General features: G+C 46.9%; 1 long non-coding RNA gene across 1 annotated transcript in view; it reads left to right on the top strand.

The window, feature by feature from the left end:
* The window catches only part of LOC142503997 (uncharacterized), a 58,792-nt gene that overhangs the window by 21,275 nt on the left and 15,360 nt on the right, over positions 1-22,157 (top strand). Inside the window, exon 2 of the long non-coding RNA XR_012804158.1 lies at positions 9,715-9,799. This is a non-coding gene — a long non-coding RNA (uncharacterized LOC142503997). The remainder of the gene's footprint in view (positions 1-9,714; positions 9,800-22,157) is intronic.

Below are 22,157 nucleotides of genomic sequence, written 5' to 3'. Positions count from 1 at the left end.
AATGGCAGTGACAGGGTTAAAGGGCCAGAACCTCCTAGGGACAAAGTGTACTAATGGCAGTGACAGGGTTAAGGGGTCAGTCCCTCCTACAGGCCAAAGTGTACTGACACCTACAGGTATTTTTAATTCATTTTGTAAAGTTATTATGTAAACCCGGTGAGCTGAGAGTCGGGAGTGGGGTGACTTCCCCTCTTTCTCCCTCCCCTTGTCTTTATTGGCCCTTGGACAAGGACAGGGTGGGATAAGGAAAAATAAAACACTTGATTTGCAAACACTCCCCCATTCAGAGACAGAAGAAATTCAGTTAGTAATTAATTGGCACTCCCCTCCCCCCCAAGCAGACAAATCTTTGCTTCTAGCACAGTTAGATTGGTGTAAAAGAAAGTGGCAACAGGCTTAAGACGCTTTGGCCAAAGGGTTAAACTAAATTACCCTTTTACAAGAGAATATATAGGTATTGCACTGTGTATTATTTTTGTCACATTTGAAGTAGCTTTGGGCATCTTTGTCTGTTTTTTGTTGCATACATTTAGCCACGCCCACTAGCACTCCTTTGGACACTTATATACTGTACATATATATATATGTAACGGTTTTTGTGAACCGGCCGGCCCCCACCCAATCTCACATTGGCCCCTGTGGTCTAACCGGCCCCCATTACAGTGTGGTAGTGTCTGGTGGTGCACCTGTTGGCAACAGGACTCCTGAGTCTCCCGCATGATGGTGTGTGGGGAGGACCCGTCCAGACAGGCAGCTGAGGTAGTGTGCTGAGTCTCACCTAGTTCCAGTGCAGCGCCTCCACCTCATCAGGGTCCCTTCGGTCACTTGGGGATGGTCCTGGCGAGGAACTCCTCCGTGGTGCTCCTCTCTGTACATTCACTCCACACATGTACACGAGAGGGTTTGTGATTGAGAAAAATCTTTATTGCCTGAGTGGGCTAGCTGCCCCTCGCAGTAGATTCTTAGCCACTCATGTCCAGTCAGTGCCTCCCTTTAAAAGGTGTATCTCTCCTTAGATAGGGATTCCCTATCCCCGCAGGGATCACTGCCCTGTGCCAGGTCCCTGGACACAGTCTCCTCTTCAGTTACTATAACATAACTAGAACTCTTATTAACTCAGGCTAGTACTAGAACTTGAACTCCTGCCAGAACTGGACGCAGATCTAACTTTAGACTCAGTGCTGTGCCTTATGTACACTCTGGAAGCTGACACACCTCTGACATCACTAACCATGGAGTCAGAGCATGTGACTACTCCCATCCATACACAGGGCACCCCACCAGGGTGTGAGGGCAAACCTCCATAATTACTGCTGGCATGCCCACAACTTACCAGGCCTTACTGTCAGCAGGAGAGATGACTGTAGCCATTTTACATGACCGCTACATATATATATATATGCAAGAGAAAAAGAGAGGACCCCGCATCCACAAGACATGTAAACACAACTAAATACCGACACTGGAAAATTTCAAACTACAGTGAGTTGTCGGTGGTGCTATAAGGGCAGTGTAATAGATAGTGAGAGAGAAAAAAGGCCCTAAATAAAGCACTCTAGTATATGTATCAGTACAAATCACATAAGGTTTATTAATGTATTGTCACAGGGTTATTAATAAATAGTCTTAGGCTTTAATCTGTGTATCTCTGCTGTCACTTACCTGCCACTTATTGTCGCTTCAGACAAACTCTATATTGCAGGGGCTAGTAGGCATATTAGACTTCTTTGCAGATGATTACATAGCCTTAGCTGTGACTCTGATCTTTGCAGATGATTACATAGCCTTAGCTGTGACTATTTAGTCTGTTGGGTGTCACACCAGGTTTATTTTGTCAGGTGTTTCAGAATACTATCTGAGTGTATCCTGGGCATTTTCTTTGAGGGAATTGTTTAGCCTTGTAATGTACAGGGGATCCATGCTGTATTTTAAACATTTCTGTGCTTTGTTTTAACCATTTTTGTTCTGTGACAATACATTAATAAACCTTATGTGATTTGTACTGATACATATACTAGAGTGCTTTATTTAGGGCCTTTTTTCTCTCTCACTATATATATATATATATATATATATATATATATATATATATATATATATATATATATATATATATATATATATATATATATAAAAAATGTATGTGGTAATGTTTGGAGTTTATCAGAGCTTGTTGGGAATCTCTGTAATAAATAAAAAAAAGCCTGTTAAATTCTCTGGGAAAGGGCTCGACCCTTTAAGGGCTTTGGAAACAGAAAAAGAAGGGGGAGCACACGTTAGGGGGTGATGGAGGGTATCGGTAATTCCATTGATGTAGCGCCCGGGCACTTCTTCACTATTGTCCCTTTAAGCCGGGATTCCACTGAACCAATCTACCGCTGATTACTGAGACGCCCATGATTACGGTTGGCTTCTTTTTGCACCTGTCATTGGACCTAATAGTTAAGGGGTTTCCTTTTTTTGAACGTTGATACACTATACAGTATACCCTTTGATCATTTAGGGCAGGGGTGTTCAACTCCAGTCCTCAAGCCCCCGCCCCTCCCCCCCCCCAACAGGTCAGGTTTTCAGGATATCCCAGCTTCAGCACAGGTGGCTTAGGCTGAGTCCCCAGTCTTCACTGTGGCACGCGTGCCCGGCGGGGGGGGCGGCGCGTGCACAGCGCTACACCGCGATCTGCGGTCTGGGGGGAGAGGGAAGGTTTACGACGGGAGGGGGCGTGGCTGTGGGTTTGCGGGGGTGTGGCCATGACGTCCCGCGGCTGGTTTGCCCTTATTGGCTGAGCCGCCGGTGGGGGCGTGGCCACGCCCCCGTCGCAGATGTCGAGGTGAAATTCCCCTGACTCCCTGAAAACCTGTCGCGCACCTTTCCCCAGCGGTAGGGACTGGGACCGGCCGGACTGGGGGGGCGGGGCTTGATAGCACAGCTCACGCCGAGCCGTGCGCTGTGGCAGTGACTGGGACCGCAGCCTTAGTCAGTCCCAGCTTCAGTACAGGTGGCTCAATCAGTCCCTGCTTCAGCACAGGTGGCTCAATCAGTGGCTCGGTCTTCCACTGAGCCACTGATTGAGTCACCTATGCTGAAGCAGAGATATCCTAAAAACCTGACCTGTTGGGGGGTCTTGAGGACTGGAGTTGAGAGCCCTTGATTTAGGGGTTTGATCAGTGATGTAAGAGATGTATTTATCCATGACTGGTACATAGGAGGGAGTGTACAGCTCATGCATTGAGAGCTGTGCGTTCCTAGCTGAACCTCTCACCAGTCCTGTTTTATCCTTTATATTATAAATTTGGCATCCTTGGTTTTTGAGCCTTCACACTATTCCCCTTTTAAAATGATGTACATAAAAGTTAGTTTTTATTATGTATGTATAGCTTTATTTATAGAGCGCCGACCGCAGTTTACTCAGCGCTTTACAAGAGAGAAAATACAGTGCCGGGAATTCTAACACAATAAGCGCAGCAAAGGAAATCCCTGCCCCGGGGAGCTTACACTCTAAGTGCTATGTTGGGAGAATTAGAAAGGCAGCAGGAGAGGGAATAAGGGCAGTAGATGGCAGTGTCTGGCCTTGATGGTGGGGAAATGCAGACGATGGCAGTGTCTGGTCTTGATGGTGGGAAAATGCAGACGATGGCAGTGTCTGGTCTTGATGGTGGTAGGTGCAGTAGTTGGCAGAGTCTGGCCTTGATGGTGGATAGGTGCAGTAGTTGGCAGAGTCTGGTCTTGATGGTGGATAGGTGCAGCAGTTGGCAGAGTCTGGCCTTGATGGTGGTAGGTGCAGCAGTTGGCAGTGTCTGGCCTTGATGGTTGTAGGTGCAGTAGATGGCAGTGCCTGGCCTTGATGGTGGGTAAGTGCAGTAGATGGCAATGTCTGGCCTTGATGGTGGTAAGTGCAGTAAATGGCAATGCCTGGCCTGGATGGTGGTAGGTGCGTAGATGGCAGTGCCTAGTCTTGATGGTGGGTAAGTATTCTCCATAAACGACCTCGCTTCATCTTCTGCAACATAGGGAGCGATGCACTGTAGAGGCCAGCGGCAGGATGTTCAGTACGTCCTCTAGTGTTTCCACACTCTGTAATTGGGAACCATTGGGTTCTTGGCTAATTTTCCAGTTCTGTCACCACGGGAACCAACACTGCCCATTTTTCCTTCAGGCTTGTGACCGGCATTGGCTGGCCTTGATGGTGGGTAAGTGCAGTAGATGGCAGTGCCTGGCCTTTATGGTGGTCAAGTGCAGTAGATGGCAGTGCCTGGCCTTTATTGTGGGTAAGTGCAGTAGATGGCAGTGCCTGGCCTTTATGGTGGGTAAGTGCAGTAGATGGCAGTGCCTGGCCTTTATGGTGGGTAAGTGCAGTAGATGGCAGTGCCTGGCCTTTATTGTGGGTAAGTGCAGTAGATGGCAGGACTTGGCCACAATGGTTAGTAGGAGAGACTGCGTGTGGGACAGTAGCCAAGTGTCCAGGCTATTGAAATCCTTCATTCAGGAGGTGGGTTTTCAGGTTTGTCTTGAAGGTGAGGAGAGAAGGTGCTCGGTGTATACTGAGTGTGAGGGAGTCGCACAGGTAAGGGGCAGTGAGGGAGAGAAGGTGCTCGGTGTATACTGAGTGTGAGGGAGTCGCACAGGTAAGGGGCAGTGGGGAGAGAAGGTGCTCGGTGTATACTGAGTGTGAGGGAGTCGCACAGGTAAGGGGCAGTGAGGGAGAGAAGGTGCTTGGTGTATACTGAGTGTGAGGGAGTCCCACAGGTAAGGGGCAGTGAGGGAGAGAAGGTGCTTGGTGTATACTGAGTGTGAGGGAGTCCCACAGGTAAGGGGCAGTGAGGGAGAGAAGGTGCTCGGCGCATACTGAGTGTGAGGGAGTCCCACAGGTAAGGGGCAGTGAGGGAGAGAAGGTGCTTGGTGTATACTGAGTGTGAGGGAGTCCCACAGGTAAGGGGCAGTGAGGGAGAGAAGGTGCTCGGCGCATACTGAGTGTGAGGGAGTCCCACAGGTAAGGGGCAGTGAGGGGGAAAAGGTTTAAGGCAAGAGAGAGCAGAGATGAAAGGGCTGGAGAGGAGACAGTTATGGACAGAGCGCAGGAGACGGCCATGTGTAATGTGTAGTTCAGACTGTAGGGAGTGAGAGCTAGACACGGGGTTCTCTCCTTGTTTGCTACGCTTACATTTTTCCAACCCAGATAAGCACCACCCTGAGATCATTGAACAAAGGCTTCGCGTGGGTTTATTCCTATTTTGTGTAACCGCAAATAACAATCCCACGCGTGAGATCAGTCCAACGTCTCAGACAGGTCTGCCACGCTGCCCTTCCCCGTTATCTCTTAGCATACACTGCTTCCCCTGCAGCCAGGGATTCTGGGTAATGATATGCTAATGTGCGGTCACAGTGTGTCACTCTTGATTTCCCATCCGTTTTTTTACGTGGAGCCTTGTAAGCGTACGCCTGCCGCATCACACAGCTTTATCAGCACAGCCTGGGTTACAGAAGTGCAGAGCCAGTTACCCTACTCAGAGAAAGCCTTTTCAAACTTTTGGGTCTCATCGGTGCGAAGTTGGATGCTGGCTATGCAACGTAAAGCTGGTAGTGGGTATAACCAGACAAAATTGAAATATGCGACTGCTTCCTGATTTTTCTCAGCAGAACCTATAACAGATTGTGTTCCTGTTATTTAGCCAATCACCTGCAACTGCTTATTGGGCAGCTTGTGGGAGACCAGCCCCTCCTTCTTCTAGGTATATAATCTCCCAGCAAGAAGCCTGTATTTCACTATTCACTTTACTTGCAGACATGTATTGTATTGTATTGTATGTCTTTATTTATATAGCGCCATTAATGTACATAGCGCTTCACAGTAGTAATACACGTGGTAATCAAATAAATAACAGATAATATAAATAACAGATCATGGGAATAAGTGCGTTAGACATTAAAGTAACATTAAGGAAGAGGAGTCCCTGCCCTGAGGAGCTTACAGTCTAATTGGTAGGTAGGGAGAACGTACAGAGACAGTAGGAGGGAGTTCTGGTAAGTGGGTCTGCAGGGGGCCAAGCTTTATGTATCATGTGTTCAGAATAGCCACAGTGCTATTCATATGCTTCTTTAAGCAAGTGTGTCTTAAGGTGGGTCTTAAAGGTGGATAGAGAGGGTGCTAGTCGGGTACTGAGGGGAAGGGCATTCCAGAGGTGTGGGGCAGTCAGTGAAAAGGGTTTAAGGCGGGAGAGGGATTTAGATACAAAGGGGGTAGAAAGAAGACATCCTTGAGAAGAACGCGAGGGTCTGGATGGTGCATAACGAGAAATTAGGGCTGAGATGTAAGGAGGGGTAGAAGAGTGTAAAGCTTTAAAAGTGAGGAGAAGAATGGAGTGTGAGATGCGGGATTTGATCGGAAGCCAGGAGAGGGATTTCATGAGGGGAGACGCGGAGACAGATCTAGGAAAGAGTAGAGTGATTCTGGCAGCAGCGTTTAGGATAGATTGTAGGGGAGACAGGTGAGAGGCAGGAAGGGCGGACAGCAGGAGGTTACAGTACTCGACACGGGAGAGAATGAGGGCCTGAGTCAGAGTTTTAGCAGTCGAGCAACAGAGGAAAGAGCGTATCTTAGTTATATTGCGGAGGAAAAAGCGACAGGTTTTAGAAATGTTTTGAATGTGAGAGGAGAATGTGAGAGAGGAGTCGAGTGTGACCCCTAGGCAGCGTGCTTGGGCTACTGGGTGAATGATCCAGGATAGAGCTTTGTTACGAATACCAAGAGTATGGAGAATGTGAAGGAGAAGAGGGTGGTCCACGGTGTCAAATGCTGCAGAGAGGTCAAGTAATATGTGAGTATCTTCACTGGTATATACCAGTTTTTAACTCTGTTGGCCGATATATTTGTTTTCATAGTTACATAGTTACCAGTAATGAGCGGAGCCTATAACAGATTGTATTCCGGTTCCCTGCACAGACATAGTTACATAGTTACCAGTAATGAGCGGAACCTAGAACAGATTGTATTCCGGTTCCCTGCACAGACATAGTTACATAGTTACCAGTAATGAGCGGAGCCTAGAACAGATTGTATTCCGGTTCCCTGCACAGACATAGTTACATAGTTACCAGTAATGAGCGGAACCTAGAACAGATTGTATTCCGGTTCCCTGCACAGACATAGTTACATAGTTACCAGTAATGAGCGGAGCCTAGAACAGATTGTATTCCGGTTCCCTGCACAGACATAGTTACATAGTTACCAGTAATGAGCGGAACCTAGAACAGATTGTATTCCTGTTCCCTGCACAGACATAGTTACATAGTTACCAGTAATGAGCGGAACCTAGAACAGATTGTATTCCGGTTCCCTGCACAGACATAGTTACATAGTTACCAGTAATGAGCGGAACCTAGAACAGATTGTATTCCTGTTCCCTGCACAGACATAGTTACATAGTTACCAGTAATGAGCGGAACCTAGAACATATTGTATTCCTGTTCCCTGCACAGACATAGTTACATAGTTACCAGTAATGAGCGGAACCTAGAACAGATTGTATTCCGGTTCCCTGCACAGACATAGTTACATAGTTACCAGTAATGAGCGGAACCTAGAACAGATTGTATTCCTGTTCCCTGCACAGACATAGTTACATAGTTACCAGTAATGAGCGGAACCTAGAACAGATTGTATTCCGGTTCCCTGCACAGATATTTCATTGGCTCATAAAGGACCAGTTCCTCCTACTCCAGTTTTATTTTTGCCCCCAATTTGTTTACAGGGTGGGCGCCTGGAGTGTGGGGGTGTTGAGGGTTTCACCCCCAGAGCCATACACTCCAATTGTTCCGCTCTGGTGACTCCGCCAGGGTTCCTGAGATACTTACCGGTGCAGTTACCGGGTTTAAAATCTCTGTCAGGGGAAACAAAATGGCAGACAAATCTTGTGCTATTAGGAAACTGCATTGTCATCGGTTCTGGGTTCCAATTGGACGGCCATTTAAATCCCATTTACAAAACAGGATCCCCTTCTAAGCCTTTACTGAAGGAGGAGCTCAGTGCGGAGAATGCTGTGTTTGAAGTGGGTGCAAACCCCAGAGTCGGCTCCTTGTGTAAGTCACTTTATATCCCCTGTGCCTCAGGTGCTAAAATTAGATTGCAAGCTCTTTAGGGGCAGGGACTCGCTGTACCTGCAAAACCCCTCCTCCCTTCTCTCCACCATTCCCCTCCCCCCCTCTCCTGTCTTTCCTCTCTATCTCCTTCCTCCCTTTCTCTTCTCTCCCCCCTTCCCCCTCTATATCCTCTCTCCCCCCTCTTCTGCATTTCCCCTCCTCTCCCCCACCCGTCTCCTCTCCCCCACCCCTCACCCCTGTCTCCTCTCCCCCACCCCTGTCTCCTCTCCCCAATGCCCTGCAAGCCAATCTGGAATTGAAGATGCTGTTAGTATAGAGCCACATTCATACCGTCCCCCATGCCACGTTTAGTAAGAAACACTTACGATCCCTACTGTACGTGTTCCACTGACTTCCACGGGGTTTGATCTCTGCGCCTCTACAGGAAACAGACCTCAGATTCCCGTGCCCGAGCCGACCCGGCTGCTACTTTTTGCGAGGACAGTAGTTGCGTGAGATCTTCTGTGTTCCCTTGTTTCACACCATAACCTCCCATAAACTTTTTGAAGTGTGCCTGGTAAAGATCTTCAAAAGCCAGACGCTGAAAGGGCCCCCTGTCCCCTTCGGATGTTGGAGAGATAGACACGGCTCCCGCAGACTTTCCCATCTTATCCCTTTAACCGGTCGGAAGACAACATTCCATCGACTTCAACACTCCTTATCAGCTGTCTGAAGCGTCGTCTCGTTTCATACCGGGGTATCGTTCTCTATCTCGTTGGGTCATTATCTCCTTCCAGCAGCCAGAAGGCAGAGGAAATCTTCTCTACTACAACGGAGAAATGTTCCTTACCTCTGTCTAAGAAGGGCTTCAAATAGAAAGCAGCTACCGACAATTAGCCAGTCTCCACCTGGCTCATCAGGCAGGTAGAAAAGCCTGCTGCGTAAACTGCAGGGAATCTCTCTAGCCCTGAGGAAGTTGGTGCTGCCAGAGAGAGATCCCAGGGAACATGCCCGTCTATTCCAGGACACACACACACACACACACTGCAAGGAAACCCAAAGCATGGCTCTTCTCATAGCTACGGAAAACACAAACCTGGTTATAGCTATACATAGAAATAATGTGACTATTATTCTTCCATAATTGGGAACAGAAGGAGTTAAAGGGGTGTTATACGGGGTAATAGGAGGAGTTATAGGGAGCGGTTATATGGGGTAATAGGAGGTGTTATAGGGAGAGGTTATATGGGGTAATAGGAGGAGTTATAGGGAGCGGTTATATGGGGTAATAGGAGGAGTTATAGAGAGGTTATATGGGGTAATAGGAGGAGTTATAGAGAGAGGTTATATGGGGTAATAGGAGGAGTTATAGGGAGCGGTTATATGGGGTAATAGGAGGAGTTATAGGGAAAAGTCATATATGGAGCAATAGGAAGAAGTCACATATGGAGTAATAGGACGAGTAATATATTGAGTAATAGGAGACGTTACTGAGGAAGTTTTGTTTGAACTACTGTACCTCACAATCTTATTTTCCCAAACGTATTGGATGTTTGAGGGACACCCAGAACATGTCCTTTATCTCCTTTTTTCCCCGGGTACATTTCACACCTCCTAACATACTCCTGTGTTTCTCTGCAGGTGACACGCGGGACCTGTTCTGCAATGAGAAATAATGAATGTGTGGCTATGAGGAGATTTCAGGAGCGGGACGGAACGTTTTAAGGTGAGTTCTTTCTTCTGCGATTTGTGAAGCGTACAACGTGAATGAATAAAGATTGCCACACTGCAAAGCATTCACCTGCAACAGTGTTATACTGTACATACATTAATAGTTATAACACACACAATGACAGCAGTATGTGTATTAGTGTAGCACACACAGGGATAGCAGTAAGTGTATTAGTGTAACACACAGTGATAGCAGTAGGTGTAAGTATATTAGTATAACACACACAGGGATAGCAGTAAGTGTATTAGTGTAATACACACAATGATAGCAGTAAGTGTAAGTGCATTAGTGTCACACACAGTTATAGCAGTAAGTGTACGTGCATTAGTGTATCACACACGCAATGATAGCAGTAAGTATGTGTATTAGTGTAACACACAGTGATAGCAGTAAGTGTATTAGTGTAACACACACAGTTATAGCAGTAAGTATATTAGTGTAACACACAGTGATAGCAGTAAGTGTAAGTGCATTAGGTGTAACACACACGCAGTGATAGCAGTAAGTGTATTAGTGTAATACACAGTGACCGCAGTAAGTGTAAGTGTATTAGTGTAACACACACAGTGATAGCAGTAAGTGTACGTGTATTAGGTGTAACACACACAGCGACAGCTGTACGTGTATTAGTGGAACACACACAGTGATAGCAGTAAGTGTACGTGTATTAGGTGTAACACACACAGCGACAGCTGTACGTGTATTAGTGGAACACACACAGTGATAGCAGTAAGTGTATTAGTGTAACACACACAGTTATAGCAGTAAGTATATTAGTGTAACACACAGTGATAGCAGTAAGTGTAAGTGCATTAGGTGTAACACACACGCAGTGATAGCAGTAAGTGTATTAGTGTAATACACAGTGACCGCAGTAAGTGTAAGTGTATTAGTGTAACACACACAGTGATAGCAGTAAGTGTACGTGTATTAGGTGTAACACACACAGCGACAGCTGTACGTGTATTAGTGGAACACACACAGTGATAGCAGTAAGTGTACGTGTATTAGGTGTAACACACACAGCGACAGCTGTACGTGTATTAGTGGAACACACACAGTGATAGCTGTACGTGTATTAGTGGAGCACACACAGTGATAGCAGTAAGTGTAAGTTTATTGGTGTAACACACACAGGGATAGCAGTAAGTGTAAGTGTATTAGTGTAAGACACACACACAGACAGCAGTAAGTGTAAGTGTATTAGTGTAACACACAGGGATAGCAGTAAGTATAAGTGTATTAGTGTAACACACACAGTGATAGCAGTAAGTGTATTAGTGTAACACACACAGGGATAGCAGTAAGTGTATTAGTGTAACACACACACACATATACACAGTGACAGCAATAAGTGTAAGTGTATTAGTGTAACACACAGGGATAGCAGTAAGTGTAAGTGTATTAGTGTAACACACACAGGGATAGCAGTAAGTGTATTAGTGTAACACACACACACACACATATACACAGTGACAGCAGTAAATGTGTTCGTGTAACACACACAGGGTGATATAGAGTAAATACTTCCCTCAGTCGATGCAGAAATAAAATTCTTGGCATGAATAAAATGCTTATTTTCATGAACTGAGGTGTAATTTGTGTTACTTCTAATAAGTAACATTTGTTCCCAGTAAACCCTGTGCCAGCTGTAAGCAGGGACTGAAAGTGGGTCACTGAGCGCATTCATCTCCAGTTACCCAGCATAGCCTCATGGTGTGACAGATGTGACAGTTATTAAGGGGTTAACAAAATCCGGCTGTCACTGTCCCCTGTGCCCTGTGCGGCTTGTCACCAGCGCCGTCCCTCTGCTTCACACCGTCCTTGTCCCTCTGTCATTCTTCTTTTCCCCCTTTCTTAGTTAAAATTTTGTTTTTGTCACGATGCCCTGTCTCTGTCCCCTCGGCTCGTTCTCACTGTGACTGTCCCATTTCTGTGTCACTGTCCCCTGTCTCTGTCCCCTCGGCTCCTTCTCACTGTGACTCCCTTTTCTGTGTCACTGTCCCCTGTCTCCTCTGCTCCTTCTCACTGTAACTGTCCCTTTTCTGTGTCACTGTCCCCTGTCTGTCCTCTCTGTCCCTTATCAATGTGACTGTCCCTTTTCCTTGTCACGCTCTCCTCTGCTCCTTCTCACTGTGACTGTCCCTTTTCTGTGTCACTGTCCCCTGTCCTCTCTGTCCCTTCTCAATGTGACTGTCCCTTTTCTTTGTCACTGTCTCCTCTGCTCCTTCTCACTGTGACTGTCTCTTTTCTGACACTGTAACTGTCCCTTTTCTATGTCTCTTTTCTGTGTCGCTGTCCCCTCCGCTCCTCCCTGCGACTGGCCCTTCCTCTGTCCCCTCTCCTCTGTGTCACTACAACTGTCCCTTATTGTCACCGTGCCTCTGCATGTGTCCGATAAACTTCTCCTCACTGTGCAAGTTACAGAGCCCCCCCACCCCCAAATCCCCTCATTAAAAGGGGTTACCCCAAATATCCTAGCATCTGCACCCCCGCCCCGACATCAATCATTGCTACCCTTCCATCCTCTGATATTCTGGTACCCAAAGCCCTGAAAGATGATCTCATCTCCTCACGTCAGGCCAGGACGGTCTGTTCTCCCACCCTCCCCTCCTAATCTGCCTCCAAATTAATCCCGTTCATTATTTCCCTCGTTCCGGCGACGCGGCCTCGATTTATCTCCCCAAAGCAGCCGGGATAATACATCCGGCGGAGAAAATCTCGCTCATAGGAATTCAGCCCGGTTTTCATTAAACTTTGTGTTCCGGGATTATACCATTAAAAAACTAACAGACAGATATCCCATTAACAATACATCAAAGGATTAACCCCGTTACTGCTAGCAGGGGGAGGAGGGGGGAGGGGTCTTGCAAGATTGGAGAAGTGAACAAGCGACGTAAAAAAAAAAGTACAAATAGGTCGGAATTAGGAAATAGTTCTTTTTATATATTTTTTGGCGTTTTTTTATGTTGCGCTTTCACGTTTTTGACCCGTGTAACAATAAAACCTGTTCTACTTTATTAATACACGTTATGGAATATAACCCTCGTTGTTGACTTGGAACACGTCCGCAGCAGACCAAATCTTTTGGGAGGTGGTTTTTACCATCTGTACTTAATGTCTTTGTGGCGATCAGACTGTTTGTCGGCTCTCAGAGTAAAAGGTGAATGATTATTTTTCTGTGGTGGTCTTTGTTTGCAAAGTAACGGTCATTAGTCAGACCTTGAAAACGAAGCAGCTGATCTCTTTGGAATGCCGTGTTCCCGGAGAAAAGAGAAACACACTAATTTTTCACAGGATATCATTAAGTCAAACCGTTACATTCAGGGGGGTTGAATCTTTTAAAGTTACATTTGATTAACCCTTTTTTGTTTGCCCTATGTGGGTTTTTCCGTTTAATTTACAATCACTCAACAGTTTAAGCAGATTAAAACAAGATAATTAACGATTAGTGTTTAATTTCAATTTGGTTTCTACTTTTAAAGAGGCAATTCAAGTGGCACTTAAATATGTATTTTGTTTTAATATAGACAGCCTTTGGTTACCTTCTATTGACAAGTAATTACCTAAGCTGCTGATCAATCACGGTCCCCCCGTGATCAATCAGCAAAATCCTGCTTCCTAGGGTTCACTTAATGGCCGCCTTTCAGTTTCAATCATTCCTTCAGTCAGTGTAACTCAGCAGCTACAATGTATTCTTATGTTACTGAGATAACTGTCTATTGTTACAGTTTGCAGCTCAAACTGCTGGGAACATTGGCAACAAATGATCACAAACAGGAAAGTGCTGGGGAGGTGGGATAAAACCTGCTATAGAAATCAGAGGATGCTCAGTATATTAACACTCATTAAAAATGGGACTAAGAGATTAATTTTAAGATATAAAAAAAGGTACTAATACTGCAGTGACTTATTTTTTATTTTTTGTATTTTTGTATTTTTTTTTTTAAACACACATGTAGGATATTGCTGGGATTGCTCCTTAAACTCTATATCGATGCTAAATATCTCTTTATGGGAATCGGACCCCAAGGATTTGCTTTTTGGAAGCGAGAAGAAATTCCTCTCACCGAGTCCCTAAAATGTAGCACAAAGAATCTATTTACAGGGTCTGAAAATACCCGCCCTGGCTTCTCGCCCCGCGGGGATGGTTTCCGTGTAACTCTTGTGTAAATGTCCAAATAAATAAAGGGATAGAGTTTTAAGTCATTAGCAGAGGCCGCGTGTGAACTGAAATAACATTACAGATAAAACCTCCAGCCACAAGGTGATTTCTGTGCCGGCTGCCACGGAATTACATTACAGATAAAACCTCCAGCCACAAGGTGATTTCTGTGCCGGCTGCCACGGAATTAAATTAAGCCCCGACGCGATCCACTTTTTTCCCTTTAATTCATGGGACTTTTCACGTTTCTCTCTTTGAGGGAAAGTTGCTATTTTTAACATTAGAGATGTCTGTGCTTTTCACCCCAATTTCTGGAGCCTGGCAGAATAAGCTGGGGTTTTTTTGCGTGCAACTTTGAAAAGAAATCTGACTTTAGGGAAGTTGGCGAGGGGGTTCGCCAAGTCAGATCTCCGCAAAGGCGGATCGCTTAAATACGCAAATAAGCTGAAGTGAATCTGATTATTTCTCGGGTATCTCCGGTATCTCTCCTTGTGTTGTATAGAGGAGTGTGTATGAGGGATTTGAGTCCCTCTTCCCCTCTTCCCCTCTTCCCCTCTCCATTTATGTAGTGCCTGCAGTGTACTCGGCTCTTTACAAAAGAGACAATACAGTGCAGGAAATTATAATACAATAAGCAGTGCAAAGTCACAATAGGAAAGGAAATCCCTGCCCTGGAGAGCTTACAATCTAAGTGGTATGTTGGGAGAATTAGAAAGGCAGCAGGAGAGGGGGTACTTCATCCCCCATCCTCCTCTTTACCCCCTCACCTCCAGGGCCCCCTCAGGACTAAAGGTCATGTTACCCCCTCCCTGTCAGGGTTTGCTTTCCCTCTCCCCCTCTTTCTTCCTCTCCCCCTCTTTCTCCCTCCCCCCTCTTTCTCCCTCTCCCCCTCTTTCTCCCTCTCCCCCTCTTTCTCCCTCTCCCCCTCTTTCTCCCTCTCCCCCTCTTTCTCCCTCTCCCCCTCTTTCTCCCTCTCCCCCTCTTTCTCCCTCTCCCCCTCTTTCTCTCTTTCTCCCTCTCCCCTTCTCTTCATTATTCTCACTCGATTTCTTGCTCGCTCCCTCTTTCATTTTACTACAGCTGCAATAAGTGGAAACAGACTGCTTCTGAAAAAAAATATATATATATATATATATATATATATATATATATGTGCGTGTGTATATACATAACGTGTGCCTGTGTAAAAAAATATATGTATATATTACAGTATATATACACACGTGTATATATATATATATATATATATATATATATATATATATATATATATATACATAATCAAAAACAGGGCACGCACAACACAAAAATAAAAAATAAGAGTAAAGGAAGGGTGCATACTGTCCAAAAATATACAGAAAAAGGAAAAAAAGGGCACGCTCCTATATACAAAAAAGTGAAATTTATTGACATATATATATATATAACGGATGCACGTGTGTGCATGTAAACTCTGTATATATATTTGTGTTTGCATGAATATACTGTGTATTTATAATATATATTACTGTGTGTGTGCGTGTATATACTCTCTCCCCTCTCTGACATTGAGCCCCTGGATCCCGCACTGAAGCCGTTCCGTGTTGTTTCTGCCCTGAGTAAAGCATACTGTACATTGGCTGCAGTCCCAGGGCCGGCGATAAAAAGCCCAATTCTGTCTTTCCACGGCCCAAAATAGCAGAAAATGACACCGTGAGCCAAGATCTACTGCGCAGCGCAACGTGAAGGTTTCGCGTTGGCCATTTACATGCCTCCTGGGCCCCTTCTCGCACCATTATATAATGATGCTGAGTATCGCTAGTAGTCCCTGCTGCACTCTATAACTGTACTGGATACCTCTGCTCACTCCCAGCACCTGGATTATGAATGTGCTGAATAGTATAATGGTACTGAGTACTTTATTAAACTCCCTCGAAAAACGTTAGACTTTGGCCCACTTAACAATAAATATACTGTACTGTATAATGATCCTACAGTAAGTATCTCCTGCTTATACCCACTGCTGACATTTAAACCTATGTAGCGCCTGTGTGCCTCAGTTTTGAGGGTCCAAAGAAAGTATAAGTGTGGAGTTATAGGAAGCGGTTATATGGTGTAATAGGAGGAGTTATATGGGATAATAGGAGGAGTTATAGGGAGCAGTTATATGGGGTTATAGGAGGAGTTATAGGGAGCGGTTATATGGGGTAATAGGAGGAGTTATAGGAAGCGGTTATATGGTGTAATAGGAGGAGTTATATGGGATAATAGGAGGAGTTATAGGGAGCAGTTATATGGGGTTATAGGAGGAGTTATAGGGAGCGGTTATATGGGGTAATAGGAGGAGTTATAGGGAGAGGTTATATGGGGTAATAGGAGGAGTTATTGTGAGAGGTTATATGGGGTAATAGGAGGAGTTATAGGGAGCGGTTATATGGGGTAATAGGAGGAGTTATAGGGAGAGGTTATATGGGGTAATAGGAGGAGTTATAGGGAGAGGTTATATGGGGTAATAGGAGGAGTTATATGGGGTAATAGGAGGAGTTATAGGGAGAGGTTATATGGGGTAATAGGAGGAGTTATAGGGAGCGGTTATATGGGGTAATAGGAGGAGTTATAGGGAGAGGTTATATGGGGTAATAGGAGGAGTTATAGGGAGAGGTTATATGGGGTAATAGGAGAAGTTATTGGGAGCGGTTATATAGGGTAATAGGAGGAGTTATAGGGAGCGGTTATATGGGGTAATAGGAGGAGTTATATGGGGTAATAGGAGGAGTTATAGGGAGCGGTTATATGGGGTAATAGGAGGAGTTATAGGGAGAGGTTATATGGAGTAATAGGAGGAGTTATAGGGAGCGGTTATATGGGGTAATAGGAGGAGTTATAGGGAGAGGCTATATGGGGTAATAGGAGGAGTTATAGGGAGAGGCTATATGGGGTAATAGGAGGAGTTATAGGGAGGGGTTATATGGAGTAATAGGAGGAGTTATAGGGAGCGGTTATATGGGGTAATAGGAGGAGTTATAGAGAGAGGTTATATGGGGTAATAGGAGGAGTTATAGGGAGAGGTTATATGAGGTAATAGGAGGAGTTATAGGGAGCGGTTATATGGGGTAATAGGAGGAGTTATAGGGAGAAGTTATATGGGGTAATAGGAGGAGTTATAGGGAGCGGTTATATGGGGTAATAAGAGGTATAGCACATATTATATTAGTGTGTATCAAATTAATCTTTTTATAAGTTCAACCGCCTGTGTCCTGTGTCCTGTGCGTCAGTCGGTGTCCTGTGTTCTGTGTGTCAGCCTGTGTTCTGTGTTCTGTGTGTCAGCCTGTGTTCTGTGTGTCAGCCTGTGTTCTGTGTGTCAGCCTGTGTTCTGTGTGTCAGCCTGTGTTCTGTGTGTCAGCCTGTGTTCTGTGTTCTGTGTGTCAGCCTGTGTTCTGTGTGTCAGCCTGTGTTCTGTGTGTCAGCCTGTGTTCTGTGTTCTGTGTGTCAGCCTGTGTTCTGTGTGTCAGCCTGTGTTCTGTGTGTCAGCCTGTGTTCTGTGTTCTGTGTGTCAGCCTGTGTTCTGTGTGTCAGCCTGTGTTCTGTGCTCTGTGCGTCAGCCTGTGTCCTGTGTTCTGTGCGTCAGGCTGTGTTCTGTGTGTCAGCCTGTGTTCTGTGTGTCAGCCTGTGTTCTGTGTGTCAGCCTGTGTTCTGTGCTCTGTGCGTCAGCCTGTGTCCTGTGTTCTGTGCGTCAGGCTGTGTTCAGCTCTTGGCAAATTAAGCTAGTTCTTATAATTTACAGTAATTTCCAGTAAAATACCCAACCGGCAATATTTTTTACATACATATTTCTTTCAACACAGAGACCTACCTAATCATTTTCCAATTTGGGTCCAAAATTAACCTTGTTATTTAAACTCTACAATTACTGTGATATTTTTTTTTAGGATTTGTCTTTTTGGGACTCCATGTAGCCGACGCACACCTTATTATTACCTCCCGTTTCTGAGCCTGATAATAATATATTTATTTTCTATGTTGCGCTGACCGCATAATTAACGCTCTGGGTAGAATTTTGCATTCCCTGCCCCAAAGAGCTTACAATTCTTTCAATTATTTTGGAGCCTGAGGGATAAAGTGACTTGCCCAAGGTCACAAGGAGAGGTAACACTGGAATTGGATCTGGGTCCCCCCCAGTGTTCGTACCACTAAGAGAAGTATTCCATGGTCGGCTTTCTACACATCAGACTCTCTTAGAGACAACACCCAAGTCGCAGTAAAGGTGGCAGCCAAAGGGTGGCAGCTGTTTGCTGCCGTTTGCTGAGGTTACAGCTGCTCTGCTACTGGTCTTGGGTATTTCAGATGTATAAAGAAGCCTTTCCACGCTCCAACAATCCCACTTACTGCTTCCCCAAAGCCAAGTCCCTCACACATTACCTGCTCTCACAGCTCTACCTCCGCACACTCCCACTTACTGCTTCCCCAACTCCCTCACACATTACCTGCTCTCACAGCTCTACCTCCGCACACTCCCACTTACTGCTTCCCCAACTCCCTCACACATTACCTGCTCTCACAGCTCTACCTCCGCACACTCCCACTTACTGCTTCCCCAACTCCCTCACACATTACCTGCAATCACAGCTCTACCTCCGCACACTCCCACTTACTGCTTCCCCAACTCCCTCACACATTACTTGCTCTCACAGCTCTACCTCCGCACACTCCCACTTACTGCTTCCCCAACTCCCTCACACATTACCTGCTCTCACAGCTCTACATCCGCACACTCCCACTTACTGCTTCCCCAACACCAACTCCCTCACACATTACCTGCTCTCACAGCTCTACTTCCGCACACTCCCACTTACTGCTTCCCCAACACCAACTCCTTCACACATTACCTGCGCTCACAGCTCTACCTCCACACACTCCCACTTACTGCTTCCCCAACGCCAACGCCCTCACACATTACCTGCTCTCACAGCTCTACATCCGCACACTCCCACTTACTGCTTCCCCAACTCCTTCACACATTACCTGCTCTCACAGCTCTACCTCTGCACAATCCCACTTACTGCTTCCCCAACGCCAATGCCCTCACACATTACCTGCTCTCACAGCTCTACCTCCGCACACTCCCACTTACTGCTTCACCAACACCAACTCCCTCACACATTACCTGCTCTCCCAGCTCTACCTCCGCACACTCCCACTTACTGCTTCCCAAACTCCCTCACACATTACCTGCTCTCACAGCTCTACCTCCGCCCACTCCCACTTACTGCTTCCCCAACTCCCTCACACATTACCTGCTCTCCCAGCTCTTGCTCTGCACACTCCCACTTACTGCTTCCCCAACTCCCTCAGACATTACCTGCTCTCACAGCTCTACCTCCGCACACTCCCACTTACTGCTTCCACAACTCCCTCACACATTACCTGCTCTCACAGCTCTACCTCCGCACACTCCCACTTACTGCTTCCCCAACACCAACTCCCTCACACATTACCCGCTCCCACAGCTCTACCTCCGCACACTCCCACTTACTGCTTCCCCAACTCCCTCACACATTACCTGCTCTTACAGCTCTACCTCTGCACAATCCCACTTACTGCTTCCCCAACTCCCTCACACATTACCTGCTCTCACAGCTCATCCTCCGCACACTCCCACTTACTGCTTCCCCAACTCCCTCACACATTACCTGCTCTTACAGCTCTACCTCCGCACACTCCCACTTACTGCTTCCCCAACACCAACTCCTTCACACATTACCTGCTCTCACAGCTCTACCTCTGCACACTCCCACTTACTGCTTCCCCAACACCAACTCCTTCACACATTACCTGCTCTCACAGCTCTACCTCTGCACACTCCCACTTACTGCTTCCCCAACACCAACTCCCTCACACGTTACCTGCTCTCACAGCTCTACCTCCGCACACTCCCCCTTACTGCTTCCACAACTCCCTCACACATTACCTGCTCTCACAGATCTACCTCCGCACACTCCCACTTACTTCTTCCCCAACTCCCCCACACATTACCTGCTCTCACAGCTCTACCTCCGCACACTCCCACTTCCTGCTTCCCCAACACCAACTCCCTCACACATTACCTGCTCTCACAGCTCTACCTCCGCACACACCCACTTACTGCTTCCCCAACACTACCTCCCTCACACATTACCTACTCTCACAGCGCTACCTCCGCACAATCCCACTTACTGCTTCCCCAACACCAACTCCCTCACACATTACCTGCTCTCACAGCTCTACCTCCGCACACTCCCACTTACTGCTTCCACAACTCCTTCACACATTACCTGCTCTCACAGCTCTACTTCTGCACACTCCCACTTACTGCTTCCCCAACACCAACTCCCTCACACATTACCTGCTCTCCCAGCTCTACCTCCGCACACTCCCACTTACTGTTTCCCCAACGCCAACTCCCTCACACATTACCTGCTCTCACAGCTCTACCTCCGCACACTCCCACTTACTGCTTCCCCAACACCAACTCCCTCACACATTACCTGCTCCCACAGCTCTACCTCCGCACACTCCCACTTACTGCTTCCCCAACTCCCTCACACATTACCTGCTCTTACAGCTCTACCTCTGCACAATCCCACTTACTGCTTCCCCAACTCCCTCACACATTACCTGCTCTCACAGCTCATCCTCCGCACACTCCCACTTACTGCTTCCCCAACTCCCTCACACATTACCTGCTCTTACAGCTCTACCTCCGCACACTCCCACTTACTGCTTCCCCAACACCAACTCCTTCACACATTACCTGCTCTCACAGCTCTACCTCTGCACACTCCCACTTACTGCTTCCCCAACACCAACTCCTTCACACATTACCTGCTCTCACAGCTCTACCTCTGCACACTCCCACTTACTGCTTCCCCAACACCAACTCCCTCACACGTTACCTGCTCTCACAGCTCTACCTCCGCACACTCCCCCTTACTGCTTCCACAACTCCCTCACACATTACCTGCTCTCACAGATCTACCTCCGCACACTCCCACTTACTTCTTCCCCAACTCCCCCACACATTACCTGCTCTCACAGCTCTACCTCCGCACACTCCCACTTCCTGCTTCCCCAACACCAACTCCCTCACACATTACCTGCTCTCACAGCTCTACCTCCGCACACACCCACTTACTGCTTCCCCAACACTACCTCCCGCACACATTACCTACTCTCACAGCGCTACCTCCGCACAATCCCACTTACTGCTTCCCCAACACCAACTCCCTCACACATTACCTGCTCTCCCAGCTCTACCTCCGCACACTCCCACTTACTGCTTCCCCAACGCCAACTCCCTCACACATTACTTGCTCTCACAGCTCTACCTCCGCACACTCCCACTTACTGCTTCCCCAACTCCCGCACACATTACCTGCTCTCACAGCTCTACCTCCGCACACTCCTACTTACTGCTTCCCCAACTCCCTCACACATTACCTGCTCTCACACCTCTACCTCCGCACACTCCCACTTACTGCTTCCCCAACTCCCTCACACATTCCCTGCTCTCACAGCTCTACCTCCGCACACTCCCACTTCCTGCTTCCCCAACACCAACTCCCTCACACATTACCTGCTCTCACAGCTATACCTCCGCACACTCCCACTTACTGCTTCCCCAACACTACCTCCCTCACACATTACCTGCTCTCACAGCGCTACCTCCGCACAATCCCACTTACTGCTTCCCCAACACCAACTCCCTCACACATTACCTGCTCTCACAGCTCTACCTCCGCACACTTTCACTTACTGCTTCCCCAACACCAACTCCCTCACACATTACCTGCGCTCACAGCTCTACCTCCGCACACTCCCACTTACTGCTTCCCCAACTCCCTCACACATTACCTGCTCTTACAGCTCTACCTCCGCACACTCCCACTTACTGCTTCCCCAACACCAACTCCCTCACACATTACCTGCTCTCACAGCTCTACCTCCGCACACTCCCACTTACTGCTTCCACAACTCCTTCACACATTACCTGCTCTCACAGCTCTACCTCCGCACACTCCCACTTACTGCTTCTCCAACGCCAACTCCCTCACACATTACCTGCTCTCACAGCAATACCTCCGCACACTCCCACTTACTGCTTCCCCAACACCAACTCCCTCACATATTACTTGCTCTCACAGTTCTACCTCCGCACACTCCCACTTACTG

Source organism: Ascaphus truei, chromosome 10, assembly GCF_040206685.1.
Source record: "Ascaphus truei isolate aAscTru1 chromosome 10, aAscTru1.hap1, whole genome shotgun sequence".
In the NCBI taxonomy this organism is placed as follows: Eukaryota; Metazoa; Chordata; class Amphibia; order Anura; family Ascaphidae; genus Ascaphus; species Ascaphus truei.
Note: the sequence above shows the minus strand (reverse complement) of the source record. Positions and strands in the feature narration are given on the sequence as shown.